The 19,674-nt window shown below is 44.8% G+C and overlaps 1 protein-coding gene across 4 annotated transcripts in view; it reads left to right on the top strand.

The window, feature by feature from the left end:
• Positions 1 to 19,674, top strand: part of LOC138527555 (E3 ubiquitin-protein ligase TRIM39-like) — a 500,407-nt gene that overhangs the window by 322,781 nt on the left and 157,952 nt on the right. The gene's annotated exons all lie outside the window — the stretch shown is intronic.

Raw genomic sequence — 19,674 nt, 5'->3', positions numbered from 1 at the left:
AAATCTATAATACATACCTAATGAATACGATGATACATCACCCCAATTCAAACAGATCAACATACCACAACATATCTCCCAACCCTCCTTGTATTATGAAGCACCAAGTAAAAGCATTTTGATAGGCTATAACGATGTGTGGTACAGAATACCTCTACAGAAGCAAACCAGAATCCTGGACACCTGTCCTCCTTGAATCTGCCTGCCAGAGTAGGGCTAGGAATGGCATATAGGAACAGGGTCCTGGTACCTTCAGTGGTCAGATGGTTCACTGACATCTGGTACACTTACATTGGGCACTGCATTGCCACTTGCAGATTGAAATGACAAAGCTGGCTTCCTTGCATGTCTGTTGGGGCACCTCTCACATTGACTTGAACATTATGAACTTGTTGGACACTCCAGCAGTTCTGGCTATTCTAGTGACATGCCCTATGTGATCATTTATTTTGGCAGCATCCTTATGGACCTGTAACAATGCCCGTGGGTTCAGTGTATTTGAACACCAGCTTCTCTACATGCCAAGGCACTTTGAACTTGACCACACCACATGCCCTGAATTGTAGTTCTTTGTTACCCCCGCTACATAATAGCTGGATTTTATGAGACTTTGAGTTCTCACTAAGTTAACCGGCACCCTACTCACATCAACTGGCTGTCAGGCTTCAGAGTCTCTGCTATCACATAGGAAATGATGTCGGATGGTACCTTACCCCTCACTTCTCAAACACTCCCTCAGATGATAACGAGGTGCCCTGGGAAGGCGAGAGTACTGGCACGCCCGCACAATAGTAGTGGGCGCCGCTGCCTTCTCCAACTCTATGGCATAGAAGTAGTTAGTGCTGTGAAATGCCAGTGAGGATGAAAAAGATTCTTGTTTTGAGTTTTTTTATTTTGCTTCCTGCATATTTCAACCGCCATACAGATTGTGTAATATACACAACATATTTGGTTTTGCATTTAATGACATTTTCTATTATACGCCCATTGGATATTTGCCCTTCTTATTTTTGATTGCTCTAATGTGTTCTGAATTCTTTTTTTTTTGTTTTCTTATTGTGATTCCTCTATATTTCAATCCTTTATTCTATTTATTAATCGGTCATTTGTAAGGCACTTATACAACAAGACAGTGTTTCAAAGCGCCACAAGGCACACGGGAAGGGAACAAGGGAGCAAATAAACAAAGAGACTGACAATGAATAAATAGAACGGGACAACGTTTCTACTATACCTTGTGACATTCGGAGCATGCAAGTGCAGTGAAAGAAAGGAAAAAAGGAAGTGGGTGTGGGTATGGGTTTGGATAAGTGCTACCAGGGTCCCCTAGGGGAGGTGCCTGTTGGGGAAGCAACAGGTAAGTGCAAGGCCTGACACATCCCTGGCAAAGATGGAGGTCTACAGCCTGACAGGCAAGTGCAGGGCAGAGGCATTCCGCCTGACAGGCAGGTGTGGGCCCAGAGGGCAGTGCAGGGGCAGTGCTGGGGCAATTGGTCAGAAGGCCAGGACCCTATTGGACTCTTGAGGGACCAGACGGCCAATCTCAGCAGCAGAGAAGATGGTTAGCACGTGAGGGAGAGAGAGAAGGTGGAGGAGAAGAGAAAGTTCTTGAGTTTGCAGAACTTGAGGTGGTGCGGTTCAAGACAGAAAGAGAGAAGGGGACTGTTCAATGGAGGTAACCAGGAGGAGAGAGATCTGCCTACAGCTCTCTGCTTGGAGAAGCGTTTGATCAGCAGAGAGTTGGAGCCAGAGGATCGGAGTGATCTGGAAGGAGAGCATTTAGTAAGAGAGAGTTGCAGGTAGCGTGCTCCAAGTCTCCAGACAGCCCTGTGGATGATGCAGAGAGTCTTGAATTTGATCCCTGCAGCAACCGGGAGCCAGTGGAGAGAATTTAGTGCTGCAGAGATACGGTCCTAAAGCTTGAGGCCAAGCATAAGTCTTGCAGCCAAATTATGGATTAGTTGAAGAGGACGGAGCATTGTATCATATAGACCACATACTTGGTGTTACAGTTAATGAAGTCTTCTATTATGTATTTTTTTCCATTGGGTAATTGTAATGTGGTCTGTTTTTCTTCCATGTATTGACAAACGATGTTTTGAAAAAAAATGGGATTGTGTTTTTTTAAACCTTTCACAAAAATAAACAATTAAAGTGAAGACAAATATTACATAATATATCAATAACAAATCAAATATAAAATCATTCATTATATATCAAAATCACATGGTAAAATCTGTTTACAACAGTACAGCTCGCAACGCTAAACATAATTGTCTAGTATCACTTTGATGAGATTGGCAGCAACCAGGGTCAGTGCGGTAAGGTTCCCTAAAGATATTCTTTGCCAAATCCAATCAGTAATTATGGAGTCCATGGAGTTGACAAAAGGGCTGAGAGAACAAGCAATGTTGAAAGGTGCCAGAGCATTCTCTCAGCACGTGTCAACATGATTCCTACAGTCCAAGTTTATTACGATTTGACTTTTGCATTGTTCGCACATAAAGAATTCTTTATAGCCAATTTTCAATTGTTTGGGTGACTTCATTGTCTGTTTTTAGAAAGCTCAGATATATTGCTTTTTTAATCATATTAGTCGTATGTTATGTTATTTGGTTTGCCCCTTATATATTTCTTTAGGTGTTTATCACATGTCTAATGACCCTATGCTAATAAGAAAACCCTACACAAGAATTACTAAAGGGCAACGGATGTGTTGGAATCAAACATGTAAAACTTCCTTTCAGAGGTGGAAACCAAGATAAATTAAGATGCCAACAGGAAGCAATGGATAGCTCTGACAACCAGGATAATGAACTCCATGTATTCTTGTAATTATAAAATTGAACCATGCTATGTTCCCTGATTTCATGGTATTGGTCCCAGCTCAGTACCTTACATTTATTATCCAAAATTGAAAGAGAATTACATAGAAATAGGTATAGACACATAACATTGGTAATTGAATGAATATATAGTGAAATATTAGTCTATAGTCCAAGACTCAGCAGATATCATTACATAAGTATCATAGTATATTGAATATTATCATTATAAAATTCAAAGACACATTATATAAACAACTAATCTATAAATATTGAACAGAATAATTAGTCAGCAAGCGCTTTTGAGAATTACAGTTTCAGTTGTATGTTTAATAAAGGAGGTTGTAGCTAATACGGCTCCATGCCTTTATGTGCTATAAGGGTGGAGGACACCCAGAACAACTGGCGACGAGGCAACGGACCTTGCGCGGACGGCCGCACCTGACATCGCTGTGCCTCCTGTGTGACGGCGGCGCTGCCAGCTGGAAAAGGGGCCTGTCGGGGACAGCGCTCAACAGCAGACCGGCCCGCTCCGAACGACAGGAGCGTGGCCCCTGATGCTGCTCAGCGAAGGCGGACCCATCAAGGAGACGGAGAGCAGCACCCGCCGCAGCAGTGACACTGCTAGAGGAGAGCGCAAGACTGCAGAGGGGAAGTCAGCACAGCCTCGCTTCATCCGCAAAAGTGCTGCAGAGGGGCACAAGGAATCTGAGGTTCCATCAGCATACTGCTGCAGCTATAGAGTAAGGAGGCGAATCGGGGACGATGCGCATGCAGGGAAACGGCTACGGTCCACCCACGTGGCCACAGAGGGGCATAACGTCCACTACAAGCCTGGGAAGAGGGCCAAAACACCACCGAAGGAGAGGTGGGAATTCAATACATTGAAAGGAGCTGAGGCCACACACACACCAGAAGAAGTGGACATAGGCATCCATAGGACAGACCAAGGACACTGCCCTGGAAGTTTGGCTGTATGCCGTGACATCAGGAAGGGAGGTCACAGTGATGGCGGCGAGGACACCTACAATAGCAGGCGCCATCCAAGCAACTAAAAGTGACAAACAAGATGGTGGACAATGCGCAAGAAAATTTGGAGATACCAGCGACAGCAGGAGTGCCTGTGTTGTTGAGGGCTACATTCTTAAGAAAACCAAGTCCATTTTCCCTGCAGCCCCAAATCGACCAATGCCACAGATGGGAAGAATGGATGGAAGAGTTAAACGACTTCATAAAAGCGGTAGGAGACCAGGGCTCATCTAACATTGCCCATATATTCATGAACCAGGCGGGAAAAGAAATAAAGAGCATCATAAAGACAACTCCCCTACAAGAAAGAACGGCATACACGATGCTTGTAGCAGCAGTAAATAAAAAAACTGGTTGTACTTCCCAATAGAGACTTCAAAAGATAATAGTTCAATCGGTGTGTTTAGCTTCCTCATTAGACAACAGGGGAGCTTGGGCTCAGGCTCCAGAAGAAAATAACACATTGTGACTCGGAAAACTTCTCAGGTAACAAGGTCATCCAGCTTCACATCATTGAAGGGTGTACCTAATCAGCATTCTGGAAACACCAGTTAAAGACACCGCTATTGCTGGCAGAAATCATGGACCTAGCTAGAGTTTACGAAAGGGTAGACCTCCATGCTGCTCCTATGGAGAACCCGAAGAAACCAGAAGCGCTAGCCGCCTTGCAGACAGAACCATACGGAAGTGCGAGGAACCAAAGTGGTCCCGTAGAGTAAACCAAAGCAGCCCAAGTCAGAGATACCAAGGGGACAAACAATGCTATCGGTGTGGTTTCAAATTACCACACCGGAGACAGTGCCCATCCTGGGGACAAATGTACATGAGATGTGGTCGAGAAAACCACTTCCAGGAGATGTGTAAGGAATAGACATTGCTTCTACCGTCCTACAGAAACTTTTGGTCAGGAGGTCCTGATGGGTGCCCGGAGCAGACCCGGAATGTTGGCAACAGAATGTACCCTGAACAAAATTACCTGCGCTCACTACCAGGAAGACCCGCGCTTCCAAGGCAAAACCGACACATTATTTGTGAGGGCGATCGAGGATCTCACCCTGTAGATGCTGCCGCAGGAGGGACAAGAATAGCCCCTTGCAACCATCTATCCACAAGCCATCACGAGGGGAGGAATTGAGCTATGTAAGAGACCCATACGAGAATCCCCCAACAGAAAAAGCAGAAGGAATGTACGCCCGAGAAGATTATGGACACATGGATCGATACAGCATAGAATACGTGCGCCTCATTCGCGATAGCGACGACAACGGGACTGCCCTGAGGGTGGCCATCCATATAGGGGACCTCAAACACCAGTTCATCGTGGCCACGGGGCCACCGTAAACATAATGGGTGAGACAATATATCAGTTGATCAAGGACCTATACCGCCTGCATCCGTCTTAAGCATGGAGATTTCAATAGGGAGCAACATCATCACTCCCCTCAACAGGACACTTCCAGTGTGAGTTATACCACAAGGTATTAGTGGTGTCTCCGACCATACATGTAAGACAAAGCCCGGACATTGGCAGATGTCTCCTAAGTTACCGCATAGCAAAATCTCTTTCACACATTGACATCCGGTACGACCAGTCGGAGGTGGTATCTGGATTCCGAAAGAGGGACAATGAAGTAAATCTTTTGACGCACTGAAACATGACGATTGAACACATATGATCCTCATTCCTGGCGCTATTCAAGGGTGTGGGAATGCTCAAGGACTCTGTGATAACACTACATGTGGACCCGACGGTGACCCTGGTGCCCCAACAACCGCGCCGATTGGGGCTCCACCTGAAAGCACAAGTTTCCAAAGAACTCCAACTGTTCCTCGACAATTACATCATTGAAAGAGTCAGTGGGCCAATGCCATGGGTGTCACCGCTTTCAGTGGTACCGAAGGACAATGGCCGACTGCGACTCTGTGTGAAAATGGGCATACCGAACACAGCAATAGAGTGAACGGCACCATGGTGCTAACATTGAGGACATAATTATTTGCCTAAATCAGGCGGTATGCTTTTCAAAACTTGACCTCAATCAGGGTTACCACCAGTTGGTAATCCACCCCGATTCGAGACCAATCACGACCTTTGCGACTCATTAATGACTCTTCCACTATAAACGATTGAATTTTGGGATGTCGTCAGCGACAGAAATGTTCCAAGAAACAATCCACCGACTGATCTCGCCAGTCATAGCTGCATTTAATTACAGTGTTGATATCCTGATGTTTGGTAAGACTCAAAACCAGCATATTGCAACGCTACTACAAGTTTGTCAAATCCTGCAGTCGGTCGGGCCTCACCCTGAATGAGGGCAAGTGTGAGATCAACAAGCCCAGCCTGATGTTTTTTGGGCACATCTTCTCTGACATGGGGATGATGGCGGTTTCAGACAATATAGGAGCCGTTGTGAACCTGAACAACAAAGAAAAATACGCTGCAGGAAAAGCGGTACTGACACCCCTGCAGATTGTGCTAAATGGGTGGAGTCCCTTATCACGGACCTTGACAAAATCAGATCCTGGTTGCTTTATTAAATGTATAATTTATGCAGAAAACAAAAAACAACACTCATGTCGTGACATCTAAAAAAAAATGTATTATTATAATTGTTATTCAATTATGGACAATAAGCAATATATTTACATTCCAATCAGACCAAGTAAAATGTTGCGAAAACTTTTTGGATTGAGGTAGCATCAGATTGCTTCACAGTTTCCCTCAAATCGCATTTAATAAGAAAGGTAGAGAGAAGAAATAGTAATCTAGAGTGAGCAGGAACTCAGTGTAGAGGGAAAGGAAAAGAATGTCTCTCAGTTTAGTAGAGATAGAAGTTTCTGATGTTCAACACAAAATGTGTTTAAATAACATTTTAACAAATCAAGAAGAAAAAAGGGGGAAATAAATGTTTTCTTCTTCTTAGAAACTACACACATCAATTGTTGCATGTACAAAAAACAAATTACAAATTAAGCAAAAGAAAAAAGGAAAATAGTTTTCTTTTTAGAAAAAGGACACATAAATTGTTGTATGTACAAAAGCAAACACAAATAAATGTAGTCACGCTGCCCTTGTCTTAAATCATGACTGGGCTTTCTCTAAATCATATGATTCAAAACAATAAGGTTTTCAATCTGCCTGACCCCTATTGTGACAAATTTTACTCAAAGTCTTGTTAGAAAACCTTTGATGATTTTCATTAATGAGTCTTGAGAAATCTAAATGGTCCAATTAATGGATTGGAAGAGAACCCTCATAGGGTCTGTCGGGTCTGCCATTGTGAACCTGGCCTCACCTGCAAACGTCTCCGAATTTAGGTAATTCCTGGGCATGGCAGGATACTGTGGATGTTATCTCCCCAGCTATGCCACGCTCACAGACCCTCTGAGGTCTCTGCTCAAGAATGAAACACCATTTGTGTGGACAGCCGAGTGTAACAGTGCATTCCAAACCATTAAAACAGAACTAGTGACTAGCTGCAGCTTGTCCTACTTTGACCTCACGTGGGAAAATGAGATGAGATCATGTGGATGCCAGCCCGGTGGTCACCCACAGAGAGAACATGCTCTCAAACTGAGTGGGAGAACCTTCCGGTGGTATGGGCATGTGAGGAATTCCACCACTTTGTCATTGGCCACCGATTCACCCTCGTCATGGACCATCAAGCGCTACTGTCACTGTTTGGCGACCCCAAAACAAGGATGACCCCATGAATAGAATGATAGGACATCAGATTACATGAGTACGACTACCAAATAATTACCCAAACTAGGGGGGGGTGCACATCTGGCAGATTATCTATCCAGACACCTGGTGGATCAAGCAAAGGACATCCTAGAGAAAGAAGCTAAACACGACATCCAATACCTGTCAGAGAATGTGCTTCCACCGACCCTCACAATAACAACATTTGCTGACAAAAGCAGAGCGGACCCCACCATCAAAGCCGCGATACAGCTCACCAACACTAACAGATGGAGAGACCACAAATGAGAACTGCAGCAAGACAAGGGAATAGACATGAAAGAGATTGAGAGGATGGCCAGAATACAAAGGGAGCTAGCAACAACCGACAAAGGCCTGCTACTAAGAGGAAGTTGCCTGGTAGTACCAAAAGCACTACAGAGGACAGTGGTCAAGCTAGCTCACAAAGGTCACAGAGGACTAGCAAACACCATGAAAATACTCATGAACCAAGTGTGGTTCCCATATATGGATTCTGTCATAGATGACATACTCGCACACTGCCCAGCATGTCAGAGGGCAGCAGCAAACATAAGCCTGAACCCCCTCAGCCTGGTCCCACTCCCAGGAGGCAAAGGTTGGCGGTAGACTTCTATGGGCCTTTAGAAGAAGGTGGTCACTTACTTGTAGCCATGGATGAATATTCACGCTTCCCAGTTGTGAAGCTGGTACCGTCCACAGCATTCCACAGTGTAGTGGGCGTCCTAGATGAACTGTTCAGTGAGTGGGGTGTACCAAATGTCATGAAGATGGACAACAGCCCCATTCCAACGCTTCGACTTCAGATCCATGCATTCTTTCCTTTTTCAAAAAGTCCTTTGCACCTCCGTATGGAAGATTGAAAAATTAAGGAACCTTAGTAAAATAGCCAAGATGCAAATGGTTGCGTATATGAGTGCAAAATATAAAAAATTGGTTTAAAATATATAGACACAATATTAAAAAAGGCCAACCAGAAGCTAATTTTTGGAATGTTAAAATCATCTGATAGTAAAAAATGCTGGCATCTTTATTGAAAAAATGTGTCTGAAGACAAATTGAGGTTAACCCAATTAAACAGGATAGCTGGATGTCGCATATTTAGGCACTCCGTTGCTCCTCAGTGGAGGATGAGATTGATGGAACTAAAGATAATTATCCATTTGGAAATACTAGCCTGAGATTTGAGCTCAATGATATTTATGAAGTTGTCCTTAAATTAAAAGTCTCCAGAGCTCTAGGACCCTCTGGTCTGGCCAATATCATCATTAAGAGAAAACCTGATTTATGGCATCTACTGCTTTTCAGGATTTTCAATTGTATACTAAAGCTGGGAGTTGTTCTGGATAGATGGAGGAAGTCAATCCTCACTCTGGTATTTAAAACAGGCTCAAGAGGTGACCCCCTAAACTATAGGCTACTTGCAATGACAGATTCTAGCAGTAAAAGGTTTGCTTCCTTGTTATTAAGTACAATGAATAAATGGATTGAGGATAAAAGGTTACTGAATTGACAACAAACTGTGGGCACTGCACTGTGCATAATATCTGCACCTGACAATACATAATAGCAGACACATATTGGAACCCTGGCAATAGGTTGTATCTATGTTTTATCGACTATGCCAGCGCATTCGATTGTGTAGTATATGATATGATATGGCATTTATAACGTGCCTATACACAAGTGTTTCAAGGCGCGGCGAGGCAAGGGAGGGGGAACAGAGGGTAGACGGACAGCAATCCTACTAGGCAAGGTGTCATTCAGATCGTGCCAGTGCATGGGAAAGGGGGAGGGGACAGTGCAGTGCATGGGATAATAGATAAATAAAGTAAAAGTACGGCCAGCAGGTGGCAAGTGCAGACATCAGGTGCCAAGTGATGGTAGTGGGACTGTAGTGATACAGAAAACAGTCCCCAAGTGCGGGGGTTGCCAAGAAGGCAGTGCAGGTGTGCGACTGGCGGGGGATGGGACCTGGGCCCGACAACAGAGGGTGGCCAGGTAACTAGTGCAGTTTCATTTTCAGCCAGGAAGTCAGCATAGGAGAGGTGGAGAAAAAGCAGAAGCAAAAAGAACGTTTTTGAGGTGCTTCCGCCACCGGAGATGATTCTCCTCAAGTTTCAAGGAGGGAGGGAGGCTGTTCTAGAGGGAGGCCCGAGCCGAAGAAAGAGATCTACCACCAACTCGTTGCTTGGAGAAGCGACTGACCCTGAGGGAGTTGGAGGCAGATGAGCGAAGAGCTCGAGAAGGAAAATATTTAGGAAGAGATAGTTGTAGGTATTGAGGCTCCTGGCCCTAGAAGGCCTTGTGAACAATGCATATGGTTTTGAACTTAATCCTCGCAGCCACTGGGAGCCAGTGCAGAGATTATAGTCTTGCAGAGATACGATCCCTGGCGTGAGGCCAATGACAAGTCTTGCAGTCCTTTTCTGGATGAGTTGCAGAGGGCGGAGAGTAGAAGTAGGCAGATTTAAAAAGAGGCTGTTGCAATAGTCCAGCCTAGAGAGAACAGTGAGCTTCTGGGGGAAGGAGAGGAAAGTAAGAATACCTTTGCGGGGGTGCAGCTGGTAGTGTGACTTCTTAGAGATGTCAGAGATGTGAGGAGGGAAGGAGAGTGTGGAGTCGAAGATGGCCCCGAGGTTTTTAGCCTCACAGGTGGGAGCAGGAAGAGGGCCAAGAGAGGCAGACCAGAGAGTAACAGGAAAGTAGGGAGTGGGTGTGCCGATGAGGCATTAAGACAGAGATCGATGGCGGACAGACAGTCAGAGATTAGAGAGGGAGAAGAGGTGGCCGAAGGTAGCCTGAAAATGAGCTGAGTGTCATCCGCATAGCACTGGAATTTGGGGCATCTAAATTGTGGGGTGAACTTGAGATTTGGGGCCTTGGCCCCTCAATTTTACATTTTTTCAAACAGTTGTATATGGATACTTCGGTAGACATAAGGCTTTCTCAGGAGGGTCTTATGACCAAGTTTATGGAGACTAACCATGGCTTAAAACAGGGTTGTGTCATGGCCGCAGTTTTATATAATTTATATACAGCTGACATGAGCGGAGCCTTAATAAAGTGCCATGCTTACTTCCTAAAGAGGGAGAGGATCACATATCTTGGCTTTCATATGCCAACGATAAGGTCCTTTTAGACCGTAAACCCATAGGGCTTCAGCGTTCATTGGAGGAACTGCACTCCTGTGTGATCACAAATAACCTCAAAATGTATGATAATAAAACCAAGGTTTTGGTGATTGGAAAAAAAATTAGCTGTGAAAGAGGCTTTGCTTGGAGGATTGGTGGAGAGACATTGAAGGTGGTTAACTCTTATGTATATCTGGGAATCGTGATTAAAGATCTTTTGCAGCATGCATATGATTAATAAAATAATGAAGAAGCGGTTATCTGAAAATTCTTGACTATTTATTTTAATTTTTATATCGCGCCACTCACCCATAGGTCTCAGGGTGCACATAAAACCACAGACTAACAAACGCCCAGGAGCTCCTTATGGGGATAGGCCTTGAGCTTCCCTCAAAGGTGAATATTAATGTATTTATGGAAAAGAGATTTTGGGAATACAGTAGACAAAGCTTCTCGTAGTTATTTGTTGAAGCTTTGCGTTATAAATCACAAAAGATATATTTTGTATTTGTGTTTTAATATTTTAAGCACCCTTGAATATACCGGAGCCTGGCAGGGTATTCCATGTGAAAAAAGATTGTTGTATTTGCAGCAAAAAGGTAGAAACTGAGTGCATATATATATGAGTTAGAATTACTGGAAAGGATCTGCAAGATTTGTTAGTTCCTCTTTAATTATTGTAACAGATCAGTTCTGGGCTAGTATTTATTCTGCAGAATCATTGATCACAGCGGCAGCTTCATATCACATATGAACAATTTTTTTAACACTGTTTAGTAAGAAGTAGTAATTGTTATAGAGATCTATTTGATTGTTGGTTTTGTTTGTTATTATAGCAGGAGGACATTTGATGATGTTTTTAATTGTTTATTATATTATTATATTGATTTTTTAAATAGGTTGTGCTTCTGTTTTATGTATGTTTTATGTTTTTTCATGATATTTTGATATATGATTGTAATGAAATGTTGTAATTATTTCATTGTAATACTTATTGATCATGTGTGTGTATATATATATATACATATATATATATATATATATATATATATATATATATATATATATATATATATATATATATATATATATATACTCACAAAAAGGTTTTATGTAAAGCCATAATGCACTTTAAATAAAAAATAATAAAAGCAGAAGTAGTAATTGAAATGGTAACATACCAAACAATGGGAAGCCTTTAAGGTTTATGTGTGTGGGATTGCCATGTCTACTGAGTAAGTGTCCTTAAAACTATCCTGCGTGGCATGGCAAATTGTGAAGAGCGGTTAGGTGAGGTGGAATGGGGGCATGCTGCAATCCTGCCCACGGCCACACTTGCACAGATTAAGGAGGCTGTAGATTACTTTAGAGGGCACGCTGAACAAGAACCTAAATTCCTGGATGCTCTGAGGGCGGCCCGGTATTATGGGGAGGATGATTGACCGGGTGGGCTAATGGCCAACATGGCACGGCAGGAAGGAGGCAGTGGATGTATATCGCTTATTGTGGATGAGGCGGGCAGGAGGGTGCACACACAGGCAGACATCAATGGGGTGTTTGCAAGGTTTTATGCCGATCTTTACTCTGGCAAGTATACTTGCACCCTGGCAGACATTTAAACTCCTGATTAGTCCGCTGTCCTAGGTGGCCAGAGCGCAACTCGATCTCCTGATTTCCCTATGCGGATATTGCATGGGTGATAGATGGCTTAGCATCGGTGGAGGTGCCAGGCACAGATGGCCTCACGTCTGACTTCTACAAGCGCTACCACCTGCTAAAATTGTGGTGGGAGGCATTGGCGGCACGGGTACTTTCAGATACTGTGCACAAGGCTGTCCTTGCTGTCCTCCTGAACCCAGATAAACCTCCCAAATTATGTGGATTGTGTAGACATTTTTGCAAAGATCTTGGGGGCTCCGGCTAGTGGGCACACCTGAAATAATTTCTCTTTATGTAGATGATGCACTGTTATTCATCAGAAACCCCCACATACATCTGATGCCAATAATGCCTGATGTCTGAGAATTTGGGGAGGTATCAGGCCTCCGGGTCAACTGTAGCAAATCAGCGCAGTTTCCCCTCACAGACATTACTGTGGCAACCCGAGACATATAGGGTTTTACTTGATCCCCCTCCACTCTTCGATATCTGGGTGTCATGGTTGCTCGTAAGGGTGCGAGATGTTCTAACGTATAGTTAGCAGCTAAATTTAAGGGTTGGGCCTGGCTTCTGTATGGGAGCGAGGGGTCCTCAGGCCCCCTCGCGTCGTACGCTCCTCAGTACAAGGCTTGGACTGCGTGCCTCCGGTAGTGGGATTGCCCCTTGCCCTTATGTAAAGTTAACCACGGTTGACTACTGCATAGATGGGACTACTGACCAGGACACGGGGCATCCATCTTTTGTGCCCCCTTTCGACTCCATCTTGGATAAACAGGCCTCACTGCGATAGTACAGCAATGCTCAGCTTCCCTCCCACCGCAGCAGCCAAGGACAGAGACACACACACACACAAAGTTCCCAGGCAGCTGGCTGGCCCCCACCCTTGCACTCCCCCTGCGAAGGAAACCTCTGCGCTTCCATTCTCACGCTGAAGCTGGAGAAAGTTGCAACAATCAATATGCTACAGTTTTCTTCCTCTGAGATCACTGTTCGCCTGAGAACCGGCATGTGAACCAGGATGAGCTAAACACTTTCTGTTCGATTCATCCTCATAAACGTGCAAGCTACCCACCCCCATTAGAACAATTTATTGCCATCCTGACCCTGCACCACCTGTAAGGTATTTCTTTCAAGTGCCAGACCCTCGCCTGTGCTGCGAAACCCACTCAACACACCCACTACTAACCTTAAGCATTTTTCCTACTATATATGTTTTTACTTGTACTAATGAGTTTGAAACCTAGCAGATATGCGAAACACAGCCTGATTCATCTACATGCACAATAAGGTCAAGGCCTCCAATTAAAGCCACGAATGACCCAATTGTACTGACAATAATTGTTATGTGTAACTTGTGTAGAAATATGAAAAGTAGCATAAAATGTTTTAGATAATTTGTTGTTTAGTGTTTTTCGGATGTAACATATTAGCTTAGGTAGTGACCACAGTGACCGGACCTTGACCTGCGTGGAACACAAGATGTTTGACATCCGTCATCTCGTCAGCCACTCAGCCAACCAGGAGGAAGAGATGCCACCCACCCCTACAGCACCACACCGCCTGGCCAATCGGGTCCATTTAGCATTTTTTGTTAGAGTTACTTTAATTAATATATATACTAGCACTGATGTAAATGTGGTGGGGAGTTTTTTGGGTTATTTCCTAGCTGGAGAAATAAACCATCCTTTGAACTCTTGCAGCCGGGTCTCGGTGCCTCTTCCCTGAAAGGGGTTGTTTATTTTATTTTCTCTCACACGTAGTAAGCCGGGGAAGGGCAACTAAATTTTTGGTGACCCCCACAACGTGATTTAGAGAGGTGCCTTGAGGCCTGCGCCGCCCGGCAGCGAGATCCAGGGCGCCCCCCAGCAGAACCATCGCCTCCGTGGTTGACCTGACTGTGCACACCAAGAAGAAAGGGTCAAGGGTTCCCGGTTGACAAATACCCGATCGAAAAAGCTGCTCGCCAAGGCAGGCCACGGCTTGGTTGGGTGACGGACCTGAGCGAGGTCCGGCCGTGAGCGGCGACCCTCGGAGTACCTGACTGAACACGTGGAGTCCCGGTTGCAAAGACCCCAAAGGAAGGTAAGGGGAAATACGGGAAGAAGGGAACGAGCAACAAAGGCAAGATAGTTAAGAATAGGGTCTGCGTGAGTGACGGTGAGGCTTTTCTGATCTATCCTTTATATGGCCATTAGGTGTTGTAAGAAGTGAAAAGAAGAGAAATGGTATCCTAGCCCGTACGGGGTAGAAGGCGGCGCCGCGTAGCATTTGTCCCAACCAAGTGCAGAATAGAGATAAAGAGAAAAATAGTAGGGGTCTCGTGTAGGCTCGGAGTAGTTTTTAGAATATTCTTTTTCCGTGGAAGTAAGAAATCTTGAGACATAATAAAGGTGAAAGAGGTGGGGAGTGAATGCGGAATAGTAGGTACAATAGGGAAGAAGAAAAAACCAGGGACAGTAACGGGAATAGGGAAAGAACAAAACGCGCGCAGGCAGTGCATGTGTATGTTGCATGATTATATGTTTGTTGGTCTGCTTTTGTGTATATGTCTTGTTGAACACGCTAAAGTATTTCAGTACAAGTAATTTGTGATTGACATAAGATAAAGCAAAGAAATAAATTGTGAGAGGTGACCAGGTCACTCAGAAAGCTAATGTGACATATGGTAATTGTGAGCATTGATAAAGAACGTATTATCTCCACATATTGTAACTAACATACCAAGTGAGAGGTGGGAAGAGATTCAAGGGTACACGAACACACACGAAAGGAAAAGAAGCATTGCCATGGGGGGAGTAACACCACTAGCACATCTTTGCCAGCACCTTCCACTATATAGCGACAGGATACAGAAGTATCACGATCAGTGGATCAGTGAGATAAAAGGAGACAGGGTTACACCAATTTGGCCAGAAGGAGGATCATTTGACAAAAGATTGTTGGACCTAGTATCAACACATTTGCTAGCACGATACAAAGGGAAACGGTTACAGAACCGAAGAGAAGTATTAGATTTATGGCGAATGTTCGAGGAAGTTGTCCCCACGGCAGAGGTAGGTATAAGCCGAATGACAGAAAAGCAGAAAAAACCTGAAGAAGTAGGCGGGACACCAAAAGGGGAATGCTCAACAACTACAACCGAAAACGAAGTAACAAAAATCTATCCTTTATTGACTAGGCCAGCGGTAGGGTTTAGTGAACCCCTGTATATACCACCCACCGCCACTGCTCAGGGCGGGGCAACAGCCCCCGAACCTCCACCATATGACAAAGGAGGCCTGTACGGCCCCACGAGTGCACCTCCTGTGGCCATAGCACGTTTAACAGGTGATTTGAACTGCCAGTTAGCACACGCACAAATGGAAATAACAAGGTTAAGAGCTTTATGTGACAAAGGGCAAATGCTGCCAGGGGGAGGGGAGGTACCCCCGCTGTCATTGGCAGATCTCACACCCCCGATAGGGGCAGTAAGCAATGCAACCCCAGCATCCTCGGTATCAGGGCAATCTATAGCATCGCAAGGGACGTCATCGCAGCAAAGACAAGAACAAGAGTGGCAGTCAGGACAGTTCCTGTTCCAATTGAATAACAAACCAGTGAGAAATATACGCCCAGATACATCGGAGAGTCAACAAAGTGGAGATCAAAGTGAAAGACAAGGAAGTGAACCCAAAGAAAACTGGGAGGATAACAACGAGCTAGAGTCAGAAATAGAAGAAATATGGGATGATTTAGATGAATATGAAGAGGCAGCTGCTGCAGAGGGTTCCCCACTGCCAAACTGCTGTTACCCAGACACACTATCGCCACCATTATGGCAAGGTAGATTAAGACAACAAACAGGGAGGACAGGAAACATACTGCTAAATAAAACGAAAAAAGGGAGGATGAGCAAAACGGGAAAGAAACAGAAACTACAAATGCCACTAATACATAAAGGAGCAGGTAAGCCAAACTATATCCCGTGGGCCCAAATGGACAAAACCAACCTGTTAAAACTCCTTCCCCCGCTGATGGGAGGGGCAGGTAAGTGGATACATGTATTTGAGAAGAACACGGCAGGCGTGCCGTTAGCTATAGGTGATGTGAAAAGCTTATTAGTGTCAGCAATCGGAGACCAAGCAGACACAATCTGGGAAAGAGCAGGATTCCCGGGAGTAACAATGAGCTGTGATCGACACGATGGATCACCATTCAACAATGTTCGAGCACAAGTGTGGGATGCATTACGGCGTGCATTTCCAGACGTTCCAGATTTACATGCAGTGATGCAGTGCACGATGGAGGAGAACGAGGATCCTGCGCAATTCATTTTGCGAGTGCAAGACTTATGGGGAAGCGAAACTGGTACTGCATGGAATCAATCAACAGCTTTATTCTATTTTATCATTAAAAAGGGGTTGCCGAAAGAGATGCAGAAGAAGGCCTTGGACAAAATAGCTGGAATCGAAGCCAAAGGGTGGCCTGAAATTCAGAGCATAATTGTACACCACTTGAGGAGGATTAAATAGAAGGAAAAGGAGGTCACGCAAAAGAGGCTGGCCGACAAAGCAAAATTAGTAAAGACGAAATTAGTGAAGGTCACCGCTATTACTGCCAGTGCAACAACAGACAGAGGAAACGAAGGAGAGGAAAACGCGGGAGGAAGGCCCGTTGGGATAGCAGCGCAGTGGGTTGGAGAGGACCAAGGACAGTGGAACGGAGAGGAACAACCATGCCAAGGATCGCAATGGCAGAACAGGCCGGCCCAAGGAAGAGGTGGGTACCGCGGGCAGAGGGCAGGATATGGAGGAATGGGAAACCGAGGGTATGGTGGGCAAGGACCAAGTGGAGGACAACAGGGGTCGTGTTGGAATTGTGGAAGATGGGGACATTATTCACGAGATTGTACAATGCGGCCATCAGGGTATTTTCAAGGGCAGCAGCCCATGAACAATGAACAGGGGTGGGGCTGCCCACACCCAGGTAGCCCTTGTGGAGCTCCAATAGGGAGGGGGGACAACAAGATCAGTACTGCTATGACCCCCAAATGCAACAAAGACAGCCAGCCCCACAACAGCAGCAACAACAGCAGCCACAACAGCAAAACGCACTACAGCCCATAGCGAGACAAAACCCAGTAGGGAACATAAACAATAACCCTTTTGCAGCAGCCGCAAACGGTGCCCCTGCACCATTCTGTGGGTTGACAGTCGTAGGTGACAACATTTTTTCAGTGCCAGGTCAGCAAAGATACCAAGACTAGGACAGCCCACAGGGAATACTTGCGTGTCCAGTCCTATCCACCACACAAAGTGCAAATGAGGAACCACTAGTGGCGGCAGGGATAAGAAACAAGCAGTTTATCTTTATGGTAGACTCTGGAGCAGAAAAATCATGTCTTACAGAAGGGCGGTTTCAGCTCTCGGGAAAACATTTGGAGACGCAGGGGTTCTCTGGTGCTATTTTAAAAGTTCCTTACACAAAAGATCTTGATGTAATAGTAGGGGGAAAAACAGTGTGTGCACCCTTATTATATTATGAAGACGTGCCAATCAATTTGATGGGACGAGACTTGCTCAGTAAGTTAAACATGACCATAGCCTTTACTGAAAGAGGAATAGTGTGCTCGACGCCAGGGGTATGCCCTGTACGAGCACTCTTGATAATAAGCACGATTACAAAGGAAGTTGCAGTAAGAGGGATTCCCATTGACATGGACATGTTCGTCTATGGAATACAGGTATTAGCCCGAGTAGTGCCTGAATTAACACAAAAGGACTGGAGAATACCATCAGACTTCATATTCCGCCCAATCACACCAACAGATATAGTGCCAGCCACAGTTATATCTATAAATATTGAGGCAGTTCAAGTTTCCAAAAAACGCATTGTGGTCATAGGCCTGGACACGCAGGGATGCGAGTGGAGAAGTGTGCTATGCATAGAGCCAAACATAATGCTAAAAGATGTAACTGATGAAGAATTGTTTACTGATTACGAAAGGGATGGAGAAATAATAATGGAAATAAGCATACCATGTGACATTATGATTCAATACAGAGAAATACACAACCCACTCATGGCTAACATAAAGGCCCCATCGACAATATTTGAGGAAGACATGGCCAGGGTAGCACCTGAAATTTGGACCACAGGGCCACACGATGTGGGATTGTTGCATGAGGTAACTCCCATAAAGATAAAACTGAAACCAGGTGCCCTCCCACCCAGAGTGAAACAATACCCAATATCCAAAGAAGCAGAGGAAGGTATTAGAGAAACAGTGAATGCACTCCTAAGCCAAGGTATTTTAGTGCCATCAACTTCCCCATGCAACACATCGATTTTTCCTATTAAGAAAGCGAAAGGAGGGGCGTGGAGAATGGTCCAAGACCTCCGCCCACTCAATGACATCATCCAAAAAGAGTTCCCTTTAGTGCCTAACCCGGCATCAATATTGTGCAGTATACCAAAAGAGGCAACTTGTTTCACTGTCATTGATCTGAAAAATGCCTTTTTCTCTGTGCCACTCGCACCAGAGTCACAGTACCTTACAGCTTTTACATTAGGAAACAGCAGATATGAACATCGCAGACTCCCACAAGGGTATTGCGAGAGCCCAAGCATTTTTAACAGAGTACTACGAGAAGACATTGGCCACATAGATGTAGGGAGCACCATTATACAGTACTTAGACGATTTACTCGTCTGCAGCAACACAGAAGAAGAGTGTAGAGAAGATTTGATAACACTGCTTAACGTATTGGCTGCCAAGGGATACAAGGTGGACAAAGGAAAGTTACAATACTGCCTTGCAGACGTTGTATATCTCCGTCAGCAAATATCTAAAGATGGAAAAAGAATACTACCAGACAGAGCAGCGGCCATTCGACACATTATCATACCAAAAACAGTAAAGGACCTGCAGAAATTTCTTGGCATATGTAACTATTGCCGAGCGTGGATCCTCGATTACGCAGCATACACACGGCCAATGCTACAAGCACTGAAAGAAGCACAAAAGAACAGAGCCCCAATAAAATGGACACAGGAGACAATTGCCCAATTCTCTCGATTAAAAGACCTTATTTCAGACGCCCCAGTCCTTGCAAATCCAGATTATGAAAGGGAATTTTTCCTGTTTTCCCACAGCAATGGAACATTGACAGCCGTATTGACACAAAAGACATTGTTAGGCCACAAACCATTAGCGTATTACAGTGGCATATTAGACCCAGTAATGCAGGGACATTTCGCTTGCGAACAGGCCCTCGCTGCAGCGGCCTTCGCCATTGAGAAAAGTGCCACGATCGTAATG

Source organism: Ambystoma mexicanum, chromosome 1q (genome assembly GCF_040938575.1).
Source record: "Ambystoma mexicanum isolate Mex_15411 chromosome 1q, UKY_AmexF1_1, whole genome shotgun sequence".
In the NCBI taxonomy this organism is placed as follows: domain Eukaryota; kingdom Metazoa; phylum Chordata; class Amphibia; order Caudata; family Ambystomatidae; genus Ambystoma; species Ambystoma mexicanum.
The sequence above is the reverse complement of the archived record's forward strand: the minus strand, read 5'-3'. Positions and strand labels throughout refer to the sequence as shown.